We start from the raw sequence: 27,016 nt of genomic DNA on the forward strand, positions 1-27,016 counted from the left end.
TAAAAGTAGGAATTTATGAAACTTTATTTTATTTACTTTCGGAAATTCCTCACTATACCCGTCATTAGAGTCCACTTTTGAGTACCTGACATATTATGTCACTTTGGCTATCTAATGGGATATCGATAGGGGGGGCTCACGGCTTTTGCGCTACGTGCGGTAGTATGTAGATTCCCCATTATTATTTATTGTATTAAATTTACTGAAGAAGGTCCAAAGAAAGGACCGAAACGTTTAGATTCAATAAATTTGTTATTCCAACAAGTTTGTTTTTAATATTTGCGTACCTACACCCTACGCGTGGCTCCATACAGCCTCCTTTTGAATTTGTAATTTATTTACTTTTGTAGCTTTACACTGGAGCGCGCGAACAAATCCTAGCATAGGGGCGCCTAAGACAGTCGTAACGCCTCCGTAGGTGTTTTACATATTTTACGTTTTTTTAGAAGAAGAAGCGCATAGCTTGTCAAAGTTATCAAGTTCAGGCGAATCAAAAGGAGGTGTTGAGGTAGTTCTATTGTCTTCTGATAAACAGCTGGATATTGATGGTGATGGACTATGTAGCGCATCAAAAGATGATCTTTTATGACAAATTGGAATAAATGGCGACAGACTAGAATGATTACTAGTATGTTCCATGAATTTTTCTGCCTGTGATTCATCACAATCTTTTGATGTAGTAATGGACATTTTATCATAACTTGCACAACCAGAAGCCTCATCATCTAAAAAATACATTATTACATAATTAATTTTATATTTATGATATTAGTGTGTTAGTACATAAAATATTTATAATATTTATAATAATTAATTTGATAGAGCAATTAAATGTAAATTTAAATATTGTTTAAACAAAAAATTGTACTTACTATACTGATCCGGAGACAGTATGATGGAATTTACACCACTTCTTTGATTTACAATTGGTCGGTGGCCAAATATTTAACTTAACTCTTCGAAAAAGGGACACTTAATTTTATCTTTGGTTCCTGTGCCACTTACTGACAAAGCATCTATTGTAGCTTTAAATCGTTCTGTAAATAAAAAAAATCATTAAATATAAAAGATAATTACACTGCAAAAATTACGATTGCAAGATGAATTGAAATTGTCAATTTTATAAAATAAATGTTATAGTCATTAGCAAGTTATGATAAATGGACGATAACAATTATAATGTTTTAATTTACATACTTTTCATCGCTTTAAATTTGTCTAAAAGTTGCGTGTGTGTTTTATGATATCCTTTACTGTTAAATGTTTCTTCTACTTTTTTAAAAATTTCAGAAGTTCTAAACTTCTTTCCGTCCATTAAAGTTATCACTTGCAATTCTTTTATAATTTCTAGAAAGCATTCTGTTTCTTTAACATCCCAAGTGGCCGGCTTTTTTTTCTTGATTTTTATTCATATTGTAAAATAAAAGTATTCGTACAACTACAACATATACAACGTATAAACACAACACGATGTGCATAGCGCAAATTCCTACTGTTGACAACACTACAACTAACTCGACTCTTGTCGTTTCCACCTCATTTAGACTCTACCTTAAAATTTTATTGGGTAGGGTTCAACTTCAAATTTGGTGTTTCCACCGTAAGAACACTCTTCTTTTTTTTTACCGCACTAAAACCACAGCGGGTGTCCTACTCGGGCGTTAGGTAGGGGGCGGCGAGGATGCTGGTATCCCATGCCGACTCGCCGCCCCCCCGCCTTTTCCTTCTCAGGGAGAGTGCCGCCCCTGAAGGGGACGACACTCTCCCTCCACGCATCGTGTGGACCGTTCGCGGTGCAGGGCGACACCGACCCCACACCGCGCCCTCCCAAAAAGTTTGGGGGGCGGGGTCACGGCTCGAGTAACCCGCTCGAGGCGCCACCCCCCGCCTCCGGAGTGGTGCTCCCGCCCCCTCCCAAAAGGGGACGGGGACTCGGCATCCAGCCCCGGAGGCCCTCACCGGGGGGTCCCTCTCTGAAGGAGAAGAAGGACCCTCTCTAGGGCGTTGACTCCCTCCCACGGTGCCTATCGGCTCCCATCTACGTCTAAGGGGGGGGAGGCCGCGCCCCATGCGGCCGGGCAGGGCGCGACCACCACAGGCGCGCGACCCCTCCCCCCGGCCCCCCCGGTTGCGGCTCCCTCCGCTCCCTTGGGAGTTAGGATTTGGTCGCAACCGAGGAGGTCGCCCGTTTGGGGGCGCGACCGCACCGGCCCCTCCTAGGCGAGGCCGGCGCACCCGCGCCCTCATTTCTCGTGAGGTCCTCGGGGGGGCAGGACTTAACGTCCCCGGCCCCCCCCCCCGACGACCTCATCCCGCGTCCAAATTGGACGCGGATATATTCGGAACGCCCCCCCTCCCCGATTCCCGCCACCACAGATAGGCAAGCCCATCGATGGCGGGAAAAGAGGGGGCCCGTTCCCGTCCTCCGCATTCGTCTCCTCACTCTCCCTCCTTCGCCCTCCGTTGGGGGCGCGCCCCCTCCGTCTCCCGCCGCCACAAGTGGGCAAGCCCACTGGCGGCGGGAAAAAAGGGGGCCCGTCCCCATCCTCCGTATTTGTCTCCCTCCTTCGCCTTCTGTTGGGGGCGTGCCCCTCCCGATTCCCTCCTCCTCAGGTGGGCAAGCCCACCGACGGCGGGAAAAAGGGGGCCCGTCCCCATCCTCCGTCGAATTTGTCTCCTCGTCTACTTCCCTCCCTCGTCTTCCTTCCCGTTCCCTCTTTCTCTCAGCCTCCTCCTTCTGCAGCATGACTGTGCTGCAGAAGGAGGAGAATCCCCTCCATGCTTCTTCATTTTCCGTCATTGCTCTCACTACTGAGGGCAATGACAGATCTCCTCCCACCGCGGCCACGAGCTCCGCTCTCTCATCCGCCCAGGCAACACAATCAGCTAGTGTGTGCTGGGCGGTGTCCCACTCGTGGTCGCAGTGCCAACACCGCGTTGTGCGCTCCTTTCCGATTCGACCCAAAGCATCCATGGCCTGTGAGCACCTGGGTCATGTGGTAGGACACCCCACCCTTGACCGTAAGAACACTCACCCCAACCCAACTCTGACTCGACTCTGACCCGATTCGACCTCGGTGGAAATATAGTCATACTCATTCTTAGCTGTGAAGTTGGGTTTCGCCGTCAGTTGGCAACACCGCTGCGCAGTCTTGCGGTCAGTGGTGAGGGTGAGGATCAGTCTAGCGCGAGACGTGCAGCGCAAGGTCCGTAGATTGACGGGCGGAACAGGGACGGTCTTCGCATGAGCCGCCATTTTGGATCAACGAAGTATGTGTGAGTGTGTGTCGTACGCATAGACTTATACTCATAGATTGCGCAAGCCGTGAGAGAAACACGCTGACACAAGAGTGAAAGAGCAATAGGTGGAGTAGTACTCTCTCTGTCTAATAAGTGATGAAGTGGGGGTAAATGAGTGAACTTTCCCCTTTCCTCATACAGTGCCTTCTCCGCCTTCTCCGTCTTCTCCCACTCTCTCTAAAATATGAGAGAGAGCGAAAGACTCCATCACTATTTCTGTCCTCCTATGTCGGCGTGCGTGCGCCCATAAGAAGGCACAGTCTATGAGTATAAGTCTATGGTCGTACGAGAAGAGTAAAGAGTAGTAGTGGGCACCCGGCTGTGAGTGATTCAGGTTAGGTTAGGTTGTGACCGGACGAGAGGGTCGAGAGTATAGGGATTAGACCAAATGGACTTCTTACCTCGTGGTTTTATCGGTCGCCAGCCTATTTCACCATCTAATAGGCAAGGATGTGGTTGCCCGGCCGTACAATAGCCGCTGCGCAGTCTTTGTCGGCTGACAAAGGAATCCAAGATGGCGGCGTAACGTGCACGTTCCTGTCGTGCTACGCAGTTCTCCGCCGTATATGATTCTTCTCGATCAGTGACTTCCTAGCCACTAATCTTGTTTTTTCTGCTTCAGGTATCCCGTTCCGGAAGACATCTCCTCGTTGGAATCCAGGATCCCGGACAGTAGGACCAAAGTAGATATTTCACAACACTAACACTTGACGATTTTTTATAAAATATATAAAATATATTTATTAAAATAAAAGAAATATATTTCGCTCGCGTTTGGTATTTTACACAAACTGTCGTTACGCGCACTTAACTCTCTTTTGTTTTACTGTGCGGTCCCGTTCGCGTGACATGGTTGATGTTCGAACGCGGAATAAGGCCTCGAGCCATTGTGTCGCTCGTATTTAAAGTGTTTCTACGCTCCGCCTCTTCTCCCACCATTGGCCAGTTTTCTGCGCCAATGAGAAACTCGCGGGCCATCTAGGTTTCCTTCTTTAGGGATTTCCCCTAGTTCGCTCAAAACTGGTTATTGCGCTTTTAGTTAGCGCGTTTAAGGGTCGGCAGGCGACACGGTGGAGACCTCCAGCGGCCGGCCGGGAACTACGGATTCGTTTTTCCCAAATTTTAGCCAAAATACTGAATGAATCTTATTAAATGAATGATATTTATAATCAGTAAGATCATTCGCATTCTTGTACAGAGTCATTTTCTGGAAAGAAGATCAAAATAAAATTTATAATAAATGTGGGGAAACGCGCAACTAGCAACGGGTCAGGTTGGGTTAGCCGCGAGTCTGTATTTTATTTATTATAAATTTTTAAGAGCCAAAATGCAAAATCCGGCTATGTCTGGCGTTGCGTAATTATATAAAGAATATATTTAAAAAAGTTTCATGGAGCTATATAATTTCTTCGATGCAAAAAATGGGATAAGCGGTTCTCACTAGAGCTATACCTAAGAGCAGCTCGTAGGGAAATTTTCGTGGTAACATTCTGACAGCTTGACAAGGAGAGAGATAATCGTTCTGTCTTTGTCTCTCTTGCATCGCGTTTGTAGTAACGTCCGTGTAGGTACTAACATCAATATACTGTGCACACGAATATGATTGACAATGAGAAATAATCTGTGACGTGACGCCTTAGGAGCGCCGTCACAAGGGCTACGGCTCGACCAAGGGGGGCGGGGGAAACGCTTCAGGGGTTGTCTCTCGCACCTGAGAGGAAGCGACCTCGTAACATATTATATTTCTTTTCGCGCTACCGTACCGATACTCTTACAATAGCCCTTACGGGGCCGCGAGCCGCGAGACGACTGCCTGAGTGGAGGGTGACCTTAAAGAATTGTGAAGCAGGACTCAAGAAATCCCGGAGAGCAGACCGCCATGGAAGAGTACCGAGGAGGTCACCGATAAAGACACCTCCAACTCCCAGGTCACGTATCGAGTTCCCGTCATTGCCGCCATCTTAATTTCTGACTTCTGATACACCTTTTTTTATAGATACCGCCGAGAATAATACGACAAAGGAGACCGACGAGCCCCCTCATGCTGCAGAATGGGTGGAGGGCCCCGCATACGGCTAAACGAAACATCAGGAGGGACTGGAGTAAGACCCGGCCAGCCTGCCAGTTCCGATGCCTGAAGCAGCTATATCCGCCGTACACTGCTATACAACAGCAAGGATACCGAACGGTGACGAAATCTATTCCTCCCGAAATCCACGGCGATAACACGTGGAAAGACGGGCGATCGAAGGGTGAGTCAAAACCCCCTCCTCGGCGGTTGAATATCGGCAGGATGCGCGGAAAATCGGCGCGGGACTTGAAGGACCGGGAGGCTCTCTCGGAGAGAAACACTGTCCGGCGAGCGATCAAATAGTGAGGACGAGCCCGGAAGCATCCCGACCACGCTGAGAACTCCCCTATCAATATTGTAAGCCGCCGCTCAGGTAGTTAATAGAAATAAGTCCCGGTGCAGGCTGGCGTCGAGTTATAAGTTTCGTACAGGGAATACCGCTGCACCTAATTAACGAGATATATTACAATTACCGATTTCGTTTGGGGAGCATTATCGTTCCGTAATTATCGCTACCGCGAAGCAGCTTACACCGGGAGAGGGTGTTCCTCTCAGGGAAGTTGCCACCGACAGTCGTTGCTAACATTTGTATTACAGTCTCGTACTGTACCGTATCGTGCCGTCTAATTAAACTCAATAAAGTGAGAATCATCGATGTTTATTAGACTAAAATCACGGGATTTAAGAAGGGAATTTGCGTGAGTCGTTCTCTGCGAGTTAGCGTAACCGTATAGATAGCAACTCTGCGAGAGTCGCACCTTTCACGAAATTACCGTCTAGGATTCCGACAGAGTCTATGTACCGATTTTATTAGTATCTGATTTACGCGACCTTCGAGCCGGGAGCGAGGGACTCGGGAGACGCAAGTATCAATACCAACGTATTTGCCGATCAAGTTTCCGTTTTTAATGTTAGTCAAGGCGATTAGGACTTAAGAGTATCTTCATACATTCGAAACAGTCCATTCTTATATCGTTCGCGAAAAATAATAGTTCGGTGTATTAATTCGCCACCTTTTGTATTGCGTTTAGATTACGTACCGGGTGTTGTTTTCCGACCAAATTACCTATTATAGTATCGTTTAATTATCTAACTGTAAAACCTCGTTGTCATATATAGTTAAGTATACATACTCGTATATGTGTAACGAGACCCCCCGATGCCCGCTCGAACACCGGGCGGAAGGCTGCGCCCGGCGAACACCGGCCGGGCGATGCAGCGGGCACAATGCGCCACCATTTATTAATTATAATAACGCAAATTAATATAACGCAAATCGGGCCGTTTGTTTAAAATCCGTCCTGCGCACCGTACCGAAAAACAACAACTTCACGAAACGGCCCGAGCGCTACCGAAGACGCGCGGAAAATCCCGAACTCGAAAACGGGCCGCTTAAAAAGAGCGATCCGAGACGCGAAGAGATCACTCCGGTTCCCGATCCGCTCTCACACACATCTCCAGCTCCGATACCGATTCCGATAAGCTCAGACGGATAAGCCAGGGGGTCGGGCGTACTCTGCTTCCGGTGGGAGTTCCCACCAATGCCGCTCTGAAAGCATTCTGAAAAAGTTGAAAGCAGAATCTTGAGATCTGAACTTGATTTTTGTGTCAACGGTTTCAAGTCGAAGATGCGATCGAGATATGTTGAGACTAAGATGCGCCGATTCTCATACTGAGAGGTTAGAGCTTGCCACGCGCGTGAGAAATTCTCAGCTGTCACAGGAATGTTCGCGAGATATTGAGATGCTTCTCCGATCGTCTGCGCCTTGAGATAGTGCATCTTTTCGACGCACGAAATGTCCCTGCTCGACCCGACCATCGAATGAAAGAGATCGCGGAACGAAGGCCACTCATGGTAATCACCAGAGAATTTCGGCAAACTGATCTTTGGAAGCGTGCGACACGAACCTGAATGCACCTTTTTTTGCGTAATGGATTCATTCGCATTGTCATTGTGTTCGATCAATGGCTCGCGAGTCATCAAGAGACTGGACTTTGATTCGAAGTACGCTTCTTCGCATTTGGCATACAACTCATCCGTAAAATAGGAAAGCTTACGCATCTCGTCAGTGAGACTTCTAACAAGCTTGTCATGATTGCTTTGGAACTTGTCCCAATTCGCCTCAAGAGATTGAATTCGAGCTTCAAGGTTGAATCGGTTGAGTTTTTCCGATCCTAGCTTCTTGGTGTTTTCGAAGGCTCGAGCAATAATGCCGAAAAGATGATTTTGTTTTTCGATGATCGATCCGATGGTTGACATCTTGCAGAACTTTCGAGAAGGTCACGAGCACTTTGTTCACCTTTGAAAATTATAACGTTCACACGACGATTATGCGCTTGAGAGATGCGAATGCAATTGAGAGAGACGGCACTTTACTTTGTCACTACGAGAGAGAGCGAACTTGCAAGAATGAAGCGCGAGAGCGTCTGCGAATGCAATACGCGAGTGAACGTAATGCCGAGTCTTGTAAGCTGTCGATGAAATAGTGAATTCGTAAACTTCCGTTAAATCCGGCTCGAAGGACCAATTTATGTTAAGAGATTTAGCTGTGAGTTTGGAGGAAGAATAAAGCGGAAGCACGAAAATGATTAGAGGAGCACTGGAGAACAAAAACTGCGTTTATTCTTATTCGAATATGAAATCGATTCGAGAATACAGAGACGTAACTCGCGCGATACAGAGAGTTGAAAAGAAAGCGAAACGTGAGCGATGTTTACTGACAAGCAGGTAACAGCTGACTGACCTATATATTCGAATATATGTGTCAAGGTCTGACGGCTCGAACATTATCGTGTCGAACAGCGGATTTGACGGGTGCGTGGCCCGGAGAGGCGCGCGGAAAGAGGCGCGGGACAGCGCGCGAGACGCGAAAAAAGCGTAAACACGTTTCGTTTAAGGGCCGATGCCCGACGGTCGCAAAATAAGTGCAAATTAAATTACATAGAACGAAAAATGAGAAATGAAATGAGAGGTATCTTAACAGTATATATATAATACATACAAAATATTAAGTTCTTTATATAAGTATATATGTATATACTTATATAAATATATGTATATGTTGAAAAAATGACAGAGGTTGAGGTTAGAACAATAACTTGTTTATGAGAATAAAATTCTAAATGTCATATGTAAATAATTAATTCTTTACATGAAATTTGATAAATGTACATATAGTAAACATGTATTTAGTATGTACATATGTACATGTACATATAATTATGCATATATATATAAATAAAAGAAACGATTACTTACCATACTCTCGATTCGCCATTACTCAAATAAAGGTAGTATCGAACTATCGAATGCAATCATTTGCAATAGTGTATCGCGCGACCAATGAAATACTTTTATGTCGTGATTGGTGCGTTGACTTCGAAGCGTTTGTAGACTACTTTTTGTTTCATATATATCGAGTATCAGTTTTTATTACAGTCCATTGTAGCAAAGTACAGCGTACAGAGTATTTTGTTCTTAGTGTTGAGTTTTTGTTTTTATATATTGTTGTTTGGAGTGTAATATTATTAGTATTATTTATAGACATACGAGAGATATTATATATAATACTCTCATTATGTCTAAATATACTAATAATCAAAGTGTGTCGGCAAACGTATCTCTATGAAAAAGAGAATGCGTTTGGTACGACTCAGTACGAAGAATTCTTTCATCAATGAAGAGAGAATTATCGAGAAAAAATGTACATCGGAAATTCCAGGTACATCATATCAATTATATGCATGCGAGGATAAAAGAAATGTAGATGATGACACGTCGACAACGCAATCATTATCTTCCATGGATACATTTTCTCAATCATCTGGCAATGCATGCGCGACACAGAAATTTCACAATCGGAAAAAAATATTAATATTTTCGATAATGATGATGATGATTCTATGGGATCTCTATCAGACGTTCGTGAATTTTGTAAAAATTTGACAAGTTTGTCGAACGAGCCGCACGCATATACAGATGAGAGAAATGTGATGACAGATAATGCGTTGACACCGCAGTCGTCAAATGCATTTTTTGAAAATTCTGCAGATGCATGCACACTGATGGAATCGGAAGATACAATGCAAAGCAATATCAAAGATATCGAAGACGTCGAAAATGTTGAAGACATCGAAGATGTCGAAGATATCGAAAATATTGTTTTGCATACTGATGGGAATATCGACGCAAATCGTTTGTATTCTGAAGAGATTAGTGGACGACGTATCGTCAATTTTGGGCATGTTTTTGCTGAATTGCAGAGACTGTCCACTCATTGGATCGGCGAATGTCGTTTTACTGATTTTATATTAAGCGAAAAGAAGCGTGACGGTCTGAAAACCCAATTTATTTGCTAATTCTTACAAAATATTTTGTAAGCATAAGTTAATATTATGTAAAATTAAAAACTTATATAATAATACAAAAAATATATTTACTTGATCCAATCTTACATTTGACTACTTTGAAAATATATATTGTTTGTTGAACTTTAAACATAATTAAAATAACATATTTTTTATATAAAGTAAACAAATCTTAGTTCCCTTTAATGAAATATTCGTGATATTCAATTGTGTAATCGTTTTATATAGAATTACATATGGTTGAATAAAAAAAATATTTTTAAAAATACTATTAATATCTGTTTTGTGTAGTTATTTATTTAATTAATATAAAATAGATATTATTAAATTAAATAAACGAAATTATACATTTAATTTTATATGTATTTAAAAATAATTCAATTTTGTTAGGCCAACTAAATATGTTTTTTGATATAAATTAATTATTTTACTTATCGACACAATATTTTTAGTTTTCGCGAATATTTTTATTTGAATAAATTATGTAAATATTAGTATTAATCAGATATTTAATTCTAAAGTATTAATATTATGTTAATATTATTTTATATATTTAAGAAAAACAACTATTTCTTCTGATTTAATTAATACATATTTTTATTTAATACATATTTATTACATATTCATATATGTATATTAATCACTTATATTACTTATATGTACTTTTCCTTGTTACAAACAAAATAAAACATCTGTTATCTGATGGCAATATATATATGAAGATTATTTCTTAGATAATACTAAAATCGAAACATGTCCAAAATCGAGACATAAGACAACTTTAAGACATCTTTAAGATGTCTTTTAGATATCGTATCATAAGATGTTTTAAAAACGTCTTAAAGATATCTTATGTCCCGATTTTGGACATATTTTGATTTTAGTGCTGTCTGGGAAATAATTTGTTTCAAATAATCTTATAATCTAAGGAAAAAATTTCAATTTCAAATCTTGTAACGAGCCGTTTTTCCCGATACGGCCGGACTTCGCTCAGTCGGAATCACAAGGTTCGGGAAAACGGTTCAGGCGAAAACACAAGACGATGATTTAATATTTAACTCAATAAATCGTTTATTCAAAAGACACAAAAGAAATTAATGTATCGTCCGCTTGGTGTACATATAAGAGACCAATTCGTGAAATACTTAAACTGTGAATGCACTTAAAGAACCAGTGCTTTAAACGCCGCGGATAAATCCATTAAAAGAATCCGTGACATAATAGGAATACAATGCGTTAACCGCGTCGGCTATATACATCAAGGTAATCCGCGATATAATAATAATACAATTAACGGAACAATGCGTTCTTCGCTTCGGCCAACTACTTTACAATAATCCGCGATATAATAATAATACAATTAAAAGGAACAACGCGTTAAACGCTTCGGCTAAATACTTTACAATAATCCGCGATATAATAGCAATTTAGAAACTCGCGATCATATGTTTCGGCCGCGAGGTTATTGCCCCAGGCTCGTGTTTAGATACAGTTTAAAGGGTCGGGCCTTTGCACTTGTCTCGGTCGCGTGTTGATATTATTGCGCGAGCGGTGACGGCGTGTGAAGCGGGGCGCGGCGGGGCCGAGCGCGTGGTTTCGTGCACAATGTGCGTTTTTCTTCACGCTCTCTCTTCGCGCCCGAGAGAGCGTTCGATATATCGAATGACACGGGTTCGTTTGCGCGTTTCGGTATTTCGCGTTCTCGCGGGTTTCCTCGCGTCACTTCTTACGGGATTTTAGGGTGCTGCAGGACGGCGGCTGGCGACGGGAACTCCCGTCCAAGGCAGGGAACTCCCTACCTTGAGGTGATGTCCAGTGCCGGGGTACGGAGGGAGACGAGCGTTTCCGCTAATCGAGAACTCTCGATAGAGACCGGACACTCTCGACCCCTGTGGTCATTTACTCGTGGTCCGTTTAGTGAGGCCGGAATGCTTTCAGAGCGGCATGGGTGGGAACTCCCACCGGAGGCAGAGTACGCCCGACCCCCTGGCTTATCCGCCTTTGAGCTTATCGGAATCGGTAAGCTGGAGATTGGCTGGACAAATTATTTTTGACAGGTATTAAATCGCCGATAATTAAACCTAAAAATTTAACTAAAGTAGACATTTCTGATGCCGAAATCAAAATGTATTCATTTTTTAACGACGTTTTGGTTACAATAGGCGGAATGTTTTCATTATTGCTAATAGGATAATCAAAAAATCGTATTCTATTATTTAAAATGTCCAGAGAAAATAACTTTTCCGTATATATAAAGTTATGTAAAATTTTAACAATTTCATATCGACAGATGCCTTCATATATGTCGTGCATAATATCAAAACATATATTTTCAATGACATGAAAACTGGAAAGTGTATTAAAAATACATTCCTCTTGGATACCATGAGCGTTTGTAACACAATCAGTAGCATAATTGAAACGAGTTCGTAATATTTCAGACTCTTCTGATATCTGGTTTTGTAAAATAGTTTTATCAGTTAAACAGGCTCTACATGAATATAACGAATTAAAACTTTTTGAAAAACCAAAAATTGTATGGAGTCCTAAATTATCTCCTAGAATTCCTATTAAAGCAAAATAAACTTTTTGCTTACAAAATAAATTTTGTTTATTATTTACATTAATAATTAAACCATTTGTTTCTAAGTCTTTAATTTGATTCACTAGATTAAAAAATATAATTTTGTTTCCAAATTGTAAATGATCCTTTGTATCATGCAATTGAAGCAAAAAGATATTTTCTAGCATACTAGAATATTCGTTTGGAATAATAGGAATAGTGCAATAAGTGGCAGCAAGTTTATGTACTCCACTGTGGGGGGGGGGGGGATCCAAGAGGATTATTAATTTCGAAATCATCGAAATATAATAAAAGAGGCAAAACTAATTTTCCTGTAAACTGTTTTTCGATATTTTTCCATGCTTCACCATGAATAATAGAAGTTAATACGTTGCTACATTTATTTTCGCACATCTGTGTCATTATTAGCTGAAAAACATTTGGCAACTGTAAAAATTTTGTTAAAAGAGATTTAATAGGAACAATTTGTAAAACTCGATTAACCAAACCTATGCTTCTATGCATTTGTACACGTTTCGGATGTAATATTGTGGCAATATTAATGGATTGTGGCATAATAAGATATTCATTTCATATAAAATACTGCAATGTTTGATGTTCGGTTTTGAATTCAGCAAAAGCATTTTGTAGAATTATGCACATATCTTTTAAATTTGATGGTACATTAGACATTTATGGTGGATGTATGATAGATATTCTATTTTTAATTTATATACAATTCAAATTTTTATTAAAATGTTTATTAAATTCTAAAATATAATTAAGAAAATGTTATTACTAAGCTAAAGAGTTTTTTTATGCCAAAATTTATACAATAGCATTAAATAGTCGTTAGTTCTTTCATTTACCGCTATGCGCCGCGCGATCTATCTCGTATTTAAGTTTTAGTCATGAGAATTATATATAGCTTGCAGAAAGCGGCTATCAAGATTGAAAAAGTCATAAATATTTTTTATTAAGTTTGATTTTTCTGATACAATTCCAATAAAGGGAATTATAATGTTAAAGTCTAATTGTAAACAATCTTTTGGTAGATAGAATATTTCATCAATTTATAAATAAAAAGTTTAGTTTTTAATTTTTGTTGAAAAGAGCATCCATAATGAATTTAAATAATTTTTAATAAATATTCATTATTCGTCATCAAAGCTTGATGAAATATCTATGATTACTCTATATGACGTCCATATGACATCTATGAATACATCTAATGGATGTCGAATGGACATAGCAAATGCGGAACTATGGATGTCTAGTAGAGATCCATAAGATGTTACGTGGATGTCTAATGGAGGTTTTGAATCTCTATGGTGGACGTCTATTGGACATCCATTAGAGATTTTTGTTCTGTGTGGGATCTTGCCGTAACCCTAGTGTAACTCTGATCAACTCTGATTCGATGGAAACATCAAGCCAACTCGACTCTAACCTCTAACCTTACTCTGACCCAACTCTGACCCGATTTGAACCCTCGGTGGAAACATAGTCATAGACGAATTATAGATAGATATAGATAAATTAAATCAGCTGGTAACATTGCTGATAGGTAAAACGATTGAAGTGAAAGAATTAACTGCCAAATTTACCACGGACGTCATCGGCAGCACCGTTTATGGATTCGATGTGAATTCGTTCAAGGATCCTGTTAAGACATCTTCATTTCATTTCTCATTTTCGTTCTATGTAATTTAATTTGCACTTATTTTGCGACCGTCGGGCATCGGCCCTTAAACGAAACGTTTACGTTTCTTTTCGCGTCTCGTGCACTATCCCGCGCCTCTTTCCGCGCGTCTCTCCGGGCCACGCATCCGTCAAATCCGCTGTTCGACACGATAATGTTCGAGCCGTCAGACCTTGACACATATATTCGAATATATAGGTCAGTCAGCTGTTACCTGCTTGTCAGTAAACATCGCTCACGTTTCGCTTTCTTTTCGACTCTCTGTATCGCGCGAGTTACGTCTCTGTATTCTCGAATCGATTTCATATTCGAATAAGAATAAACGCAGTTTTTGTTCTCCAGTGCTCCTCTAATCATTTTCGTGCTTCCGCTTTATTCTTCCTCCAAACTCACAGCTAAATCTCTTAACATAAATTGGTCCTTCGAGCCGGATTTAACGGAAGTTTACGAATTCACTATTTCATCGACAGCTTACAAGACTCGGCATTACGTTCACTCGCGTATTGCATTCGCAGACGCTCTCGCGCTTCATTCTTGCAAGTTCGCTCTCTCTCGTAGTGACAAAGTAAAGTGCCGTCTCTCTCAATTGCATTCGCATCTCTCAAGCGCATAATCGTCGTGTGAACGTTATAATTTTCAAAGGTGAACAAAGTGCTCGTGACCTTCTCGAAAGTTCTGCAAGATGTCAACCATCGGATCGATCATCGAAAAACAAAATCATCTTTTCGGCATTATTGCTCGAGCCTTCGAAAACACCAAGAAGCTAGGATCGGAAAAACTCAACCGATTCAACCTTGAAGCTCGAATTCAATCTCTTGAGGCGAATTGGGACAAGTTCCAAAGCAATCATGACAAGCTTGTTAGAAGTCTCACTGACGAGATGCGTAAGCTTTCCTATTTTACGGATGAGTTGTATGCCAAATGCGAAGAAGCGTACTTCGAATCAAAGTCCAGTCTCTTGATGACTCGCGAGCCATTGATCGAACACAATGACAATGCGAATGAATCCATTACGCAAAAAAAGGTGCATTCAGGTTCGTGTCGCACGCTTCCAAAGATCAGTTTGCCGAAATTCTCTGGTGATTACCATGAGTGGCCTTCGTTCCGCGATCTCTTTCATTCGATGGTCGGGTCGAGCAGGGACATTTCGTGCGTCGAAAAGATGCACTATCTCAAGGCGCAGACGATCGGAGAAGCATCTCGGTATCTCGCGAACATTCCTGTGACAGCTGAGAATTTCTCGCGCGCGTGGCAAGCTCTAACTTCTCGGTACGAGAATAGGCGCATCTTAGTCTCAACATATCTCGATCGCATCTTCGACTTGAAACCGTTGACACAAAAATCAAGTTCAGATTTCAAGATTCTGCTTTCAACAGTCAAGGAATCACTTGGCACTTTACAGTCTCTCGGTGCGCCTACCGAATATTGGGACATCCTAATCGTTTACGTCGTCACTCGGCGGCTCGACGCTCAGACGTTGGAAGCCTGGGAACTCGAGCAAGGAAATTCGAACGACCTCACCACCTTCGAACAGCTCGAACTCTTTCTTGAAGGACGTATTCGGGCGCTAGAGACAGTTCTGTCTCGCAGTTTAACGGTATCGGTCACCGCATCAAGATCCAACGCAAAGACGAAATCAGCTCGCTCTCATGTCGCTGTGACAAATGGATCTCAATGGACGTTCTGCAGTGCATCTCATTACATCGCGTCGTGTTCGGAGTTTGCATCGAAACCTCTAACCGAACGGCAAGCCTTCGTCCAACGTAAGAACCTGTGCTTTAACCGCCTCGGATCTCATCGGCTCAGCGAATGCCGCACTGTAAAGAGATGTCGTCTATGCAAAGGTTAGCATCATACACTTCTTCATCGCGAGGTCGCAGCTTCACCCGACGCCTCCTCCTCCACGGACACTTCGAAAGCCATCAGCGCTTTCTCGCCGAGCACAACCGCTACGGCTGTTCACTCGCATCACGCTGCAGTTCACTTCGAATGTCCTCAAGTTCTTCTTGCAATCGCCAGCATGACTCTGGTCGCCTCGCGAAACGAGAGCATAAAAATCCGCGCCCTACTTGATCAAGGATCGGAAGTCTCTCTCATTCAAGAGTCCTTGGTGCAACTGCTTCGTCTTCCACGCGACCGCGCGACCGTGCCGATTATCACCATTGGCTCTCACAAGGTCGGTTCAACTCGCGGAGTAGTCTCTCTGCGACTTCGATCAAACATCGATCCATCATACGAGGTCAACATCTCCGCGTTCGTTCTTCCTCGGGTCACAGGCCGCATTCCGGCACAAAAGGTCCTGACGTCAAATTGGAACCACCTCGTCGACTTGCCACTGGCCGATCCAGATTTCGCATTGCCCGGCGCTATCGACCTCATATTGGGCGCTGATGTATATGGGTCATTGCTTTGCGGAGCAATCAAACAAGGACCTCCAAATGCTCCCGTCGCTCAAGAAACGGCGTTCGGCTGGATCATTTCCGGACCCGTGGGCTCTTCTGCATCAGCTTCTCATTCGACCTCTCTCTCCATTCGCTCTACGGATGATGTCAATCTTCACGAACAGTTACAGAAGTTCTGGACTCAAGAAGAGGTCTCTGCTTCACCGCATCAGAATCTCACTCCGGATGAGCTAGCTTGCGAGAGACATTTTCAGCAAACTCACTCCCGATCAACGCATTCGCTACTCGGAGAATCTCGATCGTTTGCTGCTCGTCTCCTCACAACCGTTCAAAGTCGGATTCATCGCCAGACGTCGTTTGGAAGGTTGTACGTCGACTTCATGAAGGAGTACGAAGACTTGAATCACATGCAACAAACGTCGTTAACCAGCATCGTTCCTCCGGTTTATCTTCCGCACCATGGAGTTTTTCGCGATTCCAGCTCCACGACAAAACTGAGAGTGGTGTTCAACGGCTCATCTAAAACTTCTTCTGGCATTTCACTCAACGAATGTCTTCACGCCGGACCGAAATTGCAGCTCGACTTGGATGTCGTCCTTCTTCGCTGGCGCACCCACGCCTTTGTCTTCGCCGCTGATATCGTCAAAATGTATCGGCAGATCTTGGTCGACCCGGAGGATCGAGACTTCCAGCACATTCTATGGAGTGAATCTGGAGAGCCTAAAGACTTTCGCTTAAATACCGTGACATACGGTCTCACTTGCGCGCCTTACCTCGCGCTTCGCGTTCTGCAGCAGCTCGCCACAGACGAAGAACACATGTTTCCACAAGCCGCCAAGATCTTAAGACGGGAGGTGTATGTCGATGACATCCTTTCAGGTGCCGATACTCCGCTGAAAGCTCAACATAAAGCTCGTCAATTAGTGCAGCTCCTCAGGGCGGGCGGCTTCCAACTGCAAAAATGGGCAGCGAATGATGACTCTATCCTCTCGAGTATCACCACATCATCCGATAGATCATCTGCTCGAGACCTACCAGCAGAAGCTCGAACTCTCGGTCTCACGTGGCATCCAGTCACCGACGTCTTCACCTTTCACATGAAACAATCAAAGCTTCCTCAGACACTCACAAAAAGAACTGCACTATCTCGCATCTCTCAACTCTTCGATCCTCTCGGATGGCTCGCTCCGGTAATCATCGTGGGAAAAATCTTCATCCAACGACTCTGGAAATCGCAGATCGGATGGGATGATCCACTACCTACATCTCTAGCTCACGAATGGGTCATCTTCAACGAGAGCTTGAAGAGCGTCTCAGAAATCTCGATTCCTCGATGGATCGGCACCTCTCTCTCTGCTCCAGGCATGGAACTCCACGGGTTCTCCGATGCTTCTCAGGACGCAATCGGAGCGGTGCTCTACTTAAGGATCTTTCACGACTACGCTGATGCTCAAGTCGCGCTTCTCACCGCTAAAAGCAAGGTCGCTCCGGTCAAGCGACAGACGATACCACGCTTGGAGCTCTCAGCCGCCGTATTGCTGGCTCGACTTCTCGCTCGAGTCCGAGAGATTCTCGATCTTCAACACGTGCCTGTTCACTTGTGGACCGACTCCACCATCAGCCTCGCCTGGGTCAAGGGACATCCGTCGAACTGGAAGGAGTTCGTGGCCGCCATTCAGGAGCTGGCTCCCGATGCGCGCTGGCATCATGTCGCCGGAGTGGATAATCCGGCTGACTGCCTGTCTCGGGGTCTCTCCTCTCATCAGCTTCATCATCATCCTCTCTGGTGGCATGGCCCGTTGTGGCTTCGAGGTCCCTCTGTCGGATGGCCTTCAGCAACACCCACGATCGATCAGTCAGCTGACCTTGAGGAAAGTTCGAAAAAACTTATCCACGTCTCCATGGTAAGAACGCCACCTATTTCCTGGGATCTCATCGAACGATTTTCACAGCTCAAGTCGCTCCTTCGAGTCACGGCATGGATCCTCCGAGCAGCCACTCGCTTCAGAGGCCTTGAGTCTCCGTCCTCTTCAACATTAACTGCAGACGAGATTCTCAACGCACGAACATTCTGGCTGAAGGCAACCCAGAACGCTCATTTCGGCCGAGAACTGGACCTCTGCGCTCAAAAGGCCGCTCTTCCGCATTCACATCCTCTTCTAAAACTCGCGCCATTCGTCGACCACGAAGGCATTTTTCGTGTCGGCGGACGCCTAAAGAACTCTCTTTTAGATGTGGACAGCAAGCACTCTCTTTTAGATGTGGACAGCAATCCTGCGATCCTGCCTCGGGATTCCCCTCTCTCACGTCTCCTCATTGCAGATGCTCATCATCAGACGCTTCATGGTGGAGTGCAAATCGTCCTAGCTACATTGCGGCAGCAATTTTGGATCCTCGGCGGCCGCGCTCCTGTCAGCGCTCTCATTCGTCGATGCGTTCGGTGCACTCGGTTTCGCGCCGCCACCGCCAGCGAAATGATGGGCTCCCTACCAACCACGCGCGTAACGCCAACTCGCCCATTCCTCAATTCCGGTGTGGATTATGCCGGACCATTCGCTCTTCGCACCTGGCGGGGACGGGCCTCGCGCACATACAAGGGCTACCTCATTCTCTTCGTCTGCTTCGCTACTTCGGCGGTCCACCTCGAACTAGCAACGGACTACACAACACAAGGATTCCTCGCTGCGTACCGCCGATTTGTCAGTAGACGCGGCCGATGCAGCACTCTCGCGAGCGATTGCGGCACAAACTTCGTCGGTGCCGATGCAGAACTCCGTCGCATGTTCGATTCTGCATCCGATGATATCGCGCAGCTCACTCATCTTCTCGCTGCCGACGGAACCGCGTGGAGATTCAACCCTCCCTCAGCTCCGCACTTCGGCGGCAAATGGGAAGCCGCCGTGAAATCTACGAAATTTCACCTTCGACGCGTGATCGGCGACTCCGTTCTCACCTACGAGGAGTTTAATACGCTTCTCACGCAAATCGAGGCCGTACTCAACTCGCGACCGCTCTGCGCCCTCTCCGACGATCCTGCGGACGTAACCGCGTTAACACCAGCTCACTTCCTCGTTGGAGAATCGCTGATTATCATTCCGGAAGCGTCACTCGTCGACACGCCGATCTCGCGGCTGTCCCGGTGGCAACTTCTTCGTCGCATGCTGGAACGATTTTGGCATCGGTGGTCGTCGGAATACCTACAACGATTACAGACTCGCAATAAATGGCAACAATCCTCTCATGCGATCTCAATCGGTTCTCTCGTTCTTGTCTCCGATGAACGATTCCCGCCGTCAAAATGGCCTTTAGCTCGAGTCACCGCTGTTCATCCCGGTTCTGACGGTCGAATTCGGGTCATCACCGTGCGTACCGCTGCGTCGGAACTTAAACGACCTATTGTTAAATTATGTCCGCTTCCGATTGATACTTAAAAAAAAAAAAAAAAGGTTTTCTTTTCTCCATTGTCACACTCATTGTTATTTCCTTCAGGGGCGCTCGTTACGTCCCTGAGGCGGGCGGTAATGTTAAGACATCTTCATTTCATTTCTCATTTTCGTTCTATGTAATTTAATTTGCACTTATTTTGCGACCGTCGGGCATCGGCCCTTAAACGAAACGTGTTTACGTTTCTTTTCGCGCGCTATCCCGCGCCTCTTTCCGCGCGTCTCTCCGGGCCACGCACCCGTCAAATCCGCTGTTCGACACGATAATGTTCGAGCTGTCAGACCTTGACACATATATTCGAATATAGGTCAGTCAGCTGTTATCTGCTTGTCAGTAAACATCGCTCACGTTTCGCTTTCTTTTCGACTCTCTGTATCGCGCGAGTTACGTCTCTGTATTCTCGAATCGATTTCATATTCGAATAAGAATAAACGCAGTTTTTGTTCTCCAGTGCTCCTCTAATCATTTTCGTGCTTCCGCTTTATTCTTCCTTCAAACTCACAGCTAAATCTCTTAACAGATCCGGATGCTGAGTTTTGCAAATACGACAAGATGATCTTTCGATGCGACACCATCCGCGGCTTGGAGATGCTTGCGATATTTTTCCTTCCAACTATAGTTTGTTTGACTCGTATAAAGTTGTTTGGCAAAGAACCCATCATTTTCATGCGCAAAGTTTTTTGGGAAACAATCACTCATCGTATGGAATCAGGCATAAAAAGAAACGATCTCATCAATATTCTTCTCGAATTGAAAAAAACGGTGATCAGGATTACTACGGATTCAGTAAGCAAAACAACGATAAATGATAATTGTTATTTTTGTAGAGAAATTTTCTTAATTACTTATATTTAACAAAAATAAATAGAGAGATAATTTATAATGACGTAGTAAATTTTTAATGATATTATTAGACTAACTGATAAAGCAATAATTCCGATAATTGAAGTTAATTAAGGTTAGGAGCCTTTAAAAGTCCATAAATGAATTGAATTTTAGAATTCGATGGGGATGATCTTATGGCACAAGCAGTCAGTTTCTTCAATGCTGGTTTCGAAAGTTCTTCGACAACAACGGCGTTCACATTGTACGAACTCATCGCATTGCAACTTGATTTTCAAAATACCCTGAGGAAATTGTCGAAGCTCTCGACTAGTCCGGTGGAAAAATTACATATGATATGGTACACGAATATTTAGTTGTTAAAAAATTAATATAATATAATAAACGTCACGCAAGTATCGATAGCCAGAGCAATTCTTTTATTAGACTTTTCTATTTTTTATACTCTTGAGTAAATTTTAAGAGATTGATATGTAATGAGACAACATTTTTTTATTTTGTTATCAGATTATGTCGCTACCGTATCTTGATATGGTTGTTTCCAAAACTCTGAGAATGTATCCACCGTTGGGGTACGTAAATCGTACGCCAAATGAGACTTATAAAGTGCCGAACTACGATCTCATGATTGAAAAAGGTACACCGGTGTACATCCTGATGCTCGGTATACACTACGATCCAGAATATTTCCCCAATCCGAATAAGTTCGATCCGGAGCGATTCAAGTGAGGAGAACAAATGTAACAGATCGTCATGCGTCTATTTTCCCTTCGGAGAAGGTCCACGTGCGTGTATAGGTAAAGAAATCAATTTCAATTAATAAAGTGATATTGATATACAGGGTGTCCAGTAATAATCTCCCCATCCTTTATGTACAGATAGAATGAATTAAATCGAGTAGGAAGATCCGTATACTACGATCTTCACAATAATTAAGGAGAAATTAATTAAGAAAGATTGGTCAATCCGATTATCGGACACCCTGTATATACGCAAAATATTAAATTATGCAAGTGTAGGCAATTATATTATTTTATTGCGGGCCACGCGTGTCCTGACAGCGATGCGCGCGATCATTTACGCATGATCGCATAATTTACTTTCCGCGTCGACGACAAGTCGATATCGAGCGAAAGAGTCTAGAAGGATCAGCCGACACAATAACAGCTGATTTCTATTTACGCGAGTTCTCCTTGACTTACTTATCGCGGCCTATATTCTGTACATATACCTTTGGCTATCCTGTATTAAATCGACGTATTATATTAAATCCTGACTTATTTTACTTTTGCTAAATCCTGACTTGTTTTCCTATTATTAATTTATTACAAATATCAGAAGTTGAATATTTAATTTGAGCCTACACAAGTATTTTAAAGTATAGAGATTAATTATTTATTAGTTGATTAATGTATCACGAAGCTAATTAAAAAAATGTAAAAGAACATAACATTTTTCTTTCATACAACAGAGGAACAGATTATTAAAATTAGAAATAACAAAAAATATGTAGGCTCTGAGACAAAAGATATAAATTATTTAATATTAATATCATGAAATACAACAATATTATTATATGTTTTATAATCCAATTTTTCAGCCAATTCGACTGGGATCCATTTTCCATAAGATTTGTGCGGGGTCCTTTTATAATTGTCAAATTTACAGTTTTAGTTGTAAAAATATAAAATAACGCAACAAAATTATGAAATAATTTTTATTAGTAGTAGTAACATTTAATTTTTATTTTTTACTTTTTTTTGCTTAATAGAATATCATATAGTTACACATATAATTTATGTATTTTTGCAGGCACTCGTTTAGGGCTTTTGCAAATAAAGTTAGCGCTTATAATAATTCTGAATAAGTGCGAAGTGGCACCGTGCAAGAAAACTTTGATACCAAATACCAATGGTAATTGATTCGAGAAGTGCCATGACAGTACCATTAAACGGCGTAATACATCTCAACTTCCGAAAAATTAAATACAGCGTTTATTAAAACAGTAGTGTATTTAATTTATTACTTTTGATTCACAAAAAATACATATATTATATATATATATATATATATATATATATATATGTATGTAATGTGTAAGCTACATTATATAATATCCGAAATATATAGGTATTATGCACACATATCTGCATGCGTCGTATACATTTCTTATATTTATATACACGTATGCATACATAAATAATACATATACATATATAATACGTATTTTATTTGATACAGTGGATTATTATAAAAATAAATTTTATTATAAAAATAATAAATAAAACATTTTCGGGAAAAATGTTTCACATAAAACTTGTAAGGTGTCGAATATAGACGATATCGTGATTTAAAATTGTTCTTGATTGGCGTTTTTCTAAGATATTTAGAGGTCAACCTAGTTTTTTTAAATAAAGCTACTTTATTTTTATTATATTATTATATTTTATTATATTTTTATTATATATAAATCGAATCCTCGCAATATTCAATATAAAAAGTTATAAAATGGTTAAAAAATGAAAACTTTACGAGATATTTTATAATTTTGATATAATTACATAAACTATGAAATATATCTCATATAATATTCATTTTTTTGATAATCTTACCTCTACTTATGCACAAAATAACGAGAAATAAATTGCTGTAAAAAAATACATATAGTTGTTTTCAAGAGAAAGTATGTAAATTGAAATTAGGAACTACATATTTTTTCCTTGAAAACAATTTGTTTTCTTTACACCAATTTTTTTCTTTATCTTGTGCATAAGTATTGAGGTAAAATTATTGAAAAATGAATATTTTATGAAATATTTCATAGTTTATATAAAATTATATCAATTATAAAATATCTCGTAAACTTTTCATTTTTTAGCCATCCTATAACTTTTTATGTTGAATGTTGCAAGAGTTCGATTTATAGGTATTATACAAATAATATAGTTCAATTAAAAAAACTAGGTCTAAATATAATTGAAAAATGCCACTCAAGAACAATTCATGATATTGTCCCCCTTCGAAATCTTACAATTTTTATATGAAACGTTTTTTCCGAAAATGTTTTATTTTTGTGATAATCTCTACTGTATCAAATAAAATACCTTGTATATATTATATATGTATGTATTATTTATGCATGTATGTAAATGTAAAAAATGTATATAACGCATACAAATGTATGTTCATAATATATATATATATATATATATATATATATATAACTGGATATTATAATGTAACGTTCTAGTAAATATAAATCGGTAATAGATAGGCTATTCGAGCCGTACGCGGATGTCGGTGCGTCGATTCCAACGAAAATTAATTTTTCGTTGGAATTAACTAATTGTGCACGGGGCACACATTTTGCTTGGTACACCGCCAAGACTTTATAACGGAACAATCTCAATTCGAGATTTTTAATTCCAAAGATCCCCTCTAACCCCCCTACAGAATTATAGGCGAGAAAAGTAAATTCCGTTCTAGTAAATTACAATCTAACAGTTCGTTTTTTTCTAATCGATATAATCGACGGTTATATACTATAACAATGTATTATTTAGATAAACATTATAGGTATATATATTTTTTATTGTATAAATAAATATTTATATATAATAGAAATTTATAAACGCAATATACGTTCACACATATGAATAATTGTGTTCAAACATGTATGTACACGCACCGGCAGGAATGGTGTCCAGCGTTAGATGTGTGCGAATACGTGTAAGCAGCCGAAAGTCATACACGTATTCGCACACATCTAACGCCGGACACCATTCCTGCCGGTGCGTGTACATATAATCCCTATAAAAACTTACCTTTAAAAAAAAGGTAAAAAAAGGCGCCTAGTATGGGCATGCCAGTAGTGAAAAATTACCTATTGCAAACCCATGTGTAGAATCGTATGAAAAATTACTCATTGCAAACCCATGTAGAATTGTAGTATAAAAAATTACCTATTGCAAACCCATGTAGAATAATATGAAAAATTATCCATTGCAAACCCATGTAGATCGTACTACAAAAGTAATGATATAAAAAAAGTTTCAGTTAAGAAACTGATTCTTAACACAGTTTAGCGATAGCTTCCAATATTTAACTTTTTGAACCACTTAATTAAATGCACTTCGCGAAATACGGTTTGGAAGATGAAGAGAGCGTGATTCAAATGTGAAAACATGGTTACGTGGAAAGGACAAAAGTTGGTACAGTAAAGGCAAGTAAATACATATAATGTATCGTACTGGCATAAAGCAATAGAAGTTGATTGAGATTACCATGTATATTGTGTATAAATTGTTGAATAAATATTCTGAAAAAATAATGTAGGGCATTACTTTTTGAGCAACTCTAGTACTATTTCAAAAGATTACAATGTCCTCATTCTGTATCTGTAATGTAAAACATTTAAATCATATTTTATATTAATAATTATATACTTATGAAAGAAATAGTAGCATAGGATGGCAGCGTAACAAGAAAGTAGTTACTATTGTGAAAGAAATATAGAACATCACATATAAATAGTATTGCATATCACATGTATGTAGTATACATTGCAAAATGTAGATCCTTCTATTTCTTTCTTGAATACATATTTATATAATGATATTTGCAACTACTTTCTTGTTACGTTACCATTTTACTATTTCTTTCATAATAATAACTACTTTCATGCTACGCTACCATCCTACTATTTCTTTCATAAGTATATAATTATTGATATAAAATAAGGAACCGAATAATAAAAGCTAATAATAATAAATAACGTAAAGATGTATTTTTGATAGCTCATAGCACTCATAATAGTGCTATGATTATCTATACATTATTTATTATTATTAGCTTTTATTCCCTTCCTTATTTTACATCAATAATTATGTACTTATAAAAGAAATAGTAGGATGGTAGCGTAGCATGAAAATAGTTATTATTATGAAAGAAATAGTAAAATAAAATGGTAATGATACATGTGATATGCAATATACTACATACATGTGATATGCAATACTACTTATATGTGATATACTATATTTTTTTCATAATAATATAATAATAACTATTTTCTTGTTACGTAACCATCCTATTATTTTTTCATAAGAATATAATTGTTAATATTGTTATAAGAAATATAAAATAAAATAATTACTTGATTCTTATAAATCTCATCTTCTTCTTCTATCGATTATGACCCTCTGGCTGGATTCTCTTATAATAAATAAAAACGAGCTAACCGCACACTTAACCTATGTCACATGTCACATATCACATACACGTTATATATATCCCGGAACATTTAACCTATAAGCACACATCTGTCTGTGGTAAACATTACGAACCACTAGCGCCCTTGTACCAAAAGCTGGAACTGTACAAGAATCGCGCATGCGCATTGGGGACTTGCGTGAACGATGATGATAATGAACGACGTGGACGTTTCTTACACGAAATTTTTTATATTGAGACTTAACATCATAATATTTCCGTTTACAAAGCATATAGAGCAAAAATAAAGACACTTTCCTTATATAATTCGACCTCAATCTATCGATTAAGACTAGTAAAAACTCGATCGCTTCAGCCGTTATTGAGCATCCGAAATCTATGATTATCTCAACTGTCCGATTCGCGTAAAGATACACGGTGCCTCGCTTCTAAGGGGTCGGCTTCGCCCAAACTAGGCGCGAGACACTACCGTGTCTCTTGATAAAGGTAGACACACATATGATATACTGTTATCTATGTGCTTCGATATTGTTTGATACGCGTACGAAGCGATAGAACAGTAGACATAATATATGATGTCTTTTGAACATATTGAACACAATTTTTATTTACTTTTTTATTGCTCTTTTAATATGCATAACGCTGTCGGTATGGCAGAACTAAAATTATCAACAATTTTAGTTCCGCTCAGATGAGGGCGCAAACCCGTCGGAGTTCGGCCGTAGCTTTAGGATCCCCTTAAGAATAAATTGAGACCTCCGACATTTTGCGCCGATTAATTTTAATTTTAATTTTAATTATAATCTTTCACGCTGAAGATGGTCCAAAAAAGGGACCGAAACGTCCGTAGATACAAAATGTATTTAATTATTGAATGATTTCATTAAAGTATTTTTGTGCATGAATAACCGCACTAGTTCTAGTTGCCCACACACTCGACTTATAATTTATTATATTTCGGAACTTTTCGAAGACGAATATCGTCTAGTTTGAACAAATAAACATTTTAATTGTTAAATATTAAATAGTATATATTAATAATTTATATACAGGTTATATATGGATGAGCCATTTTAAATGCAAGAAAATAT

The sequence above is a fragment of the Prenolepis imparis genome, unplaced genomic scaffold, assembly GCF_030444845.1.
Source record: "Prenolepis imparis isolate NDT839.2.m4 unplaced genomic scaffold, iyPreImpa1.0 SCAF_15, whole genome shotgun sequence".
Taxonomy (NCBI): domain Eukaryota; kingdom Metazoa; phylum Arthropoda; class Insecta; order Hymenoptera; family Formicidae; genus Prenolepis; species Prenolepis imparis.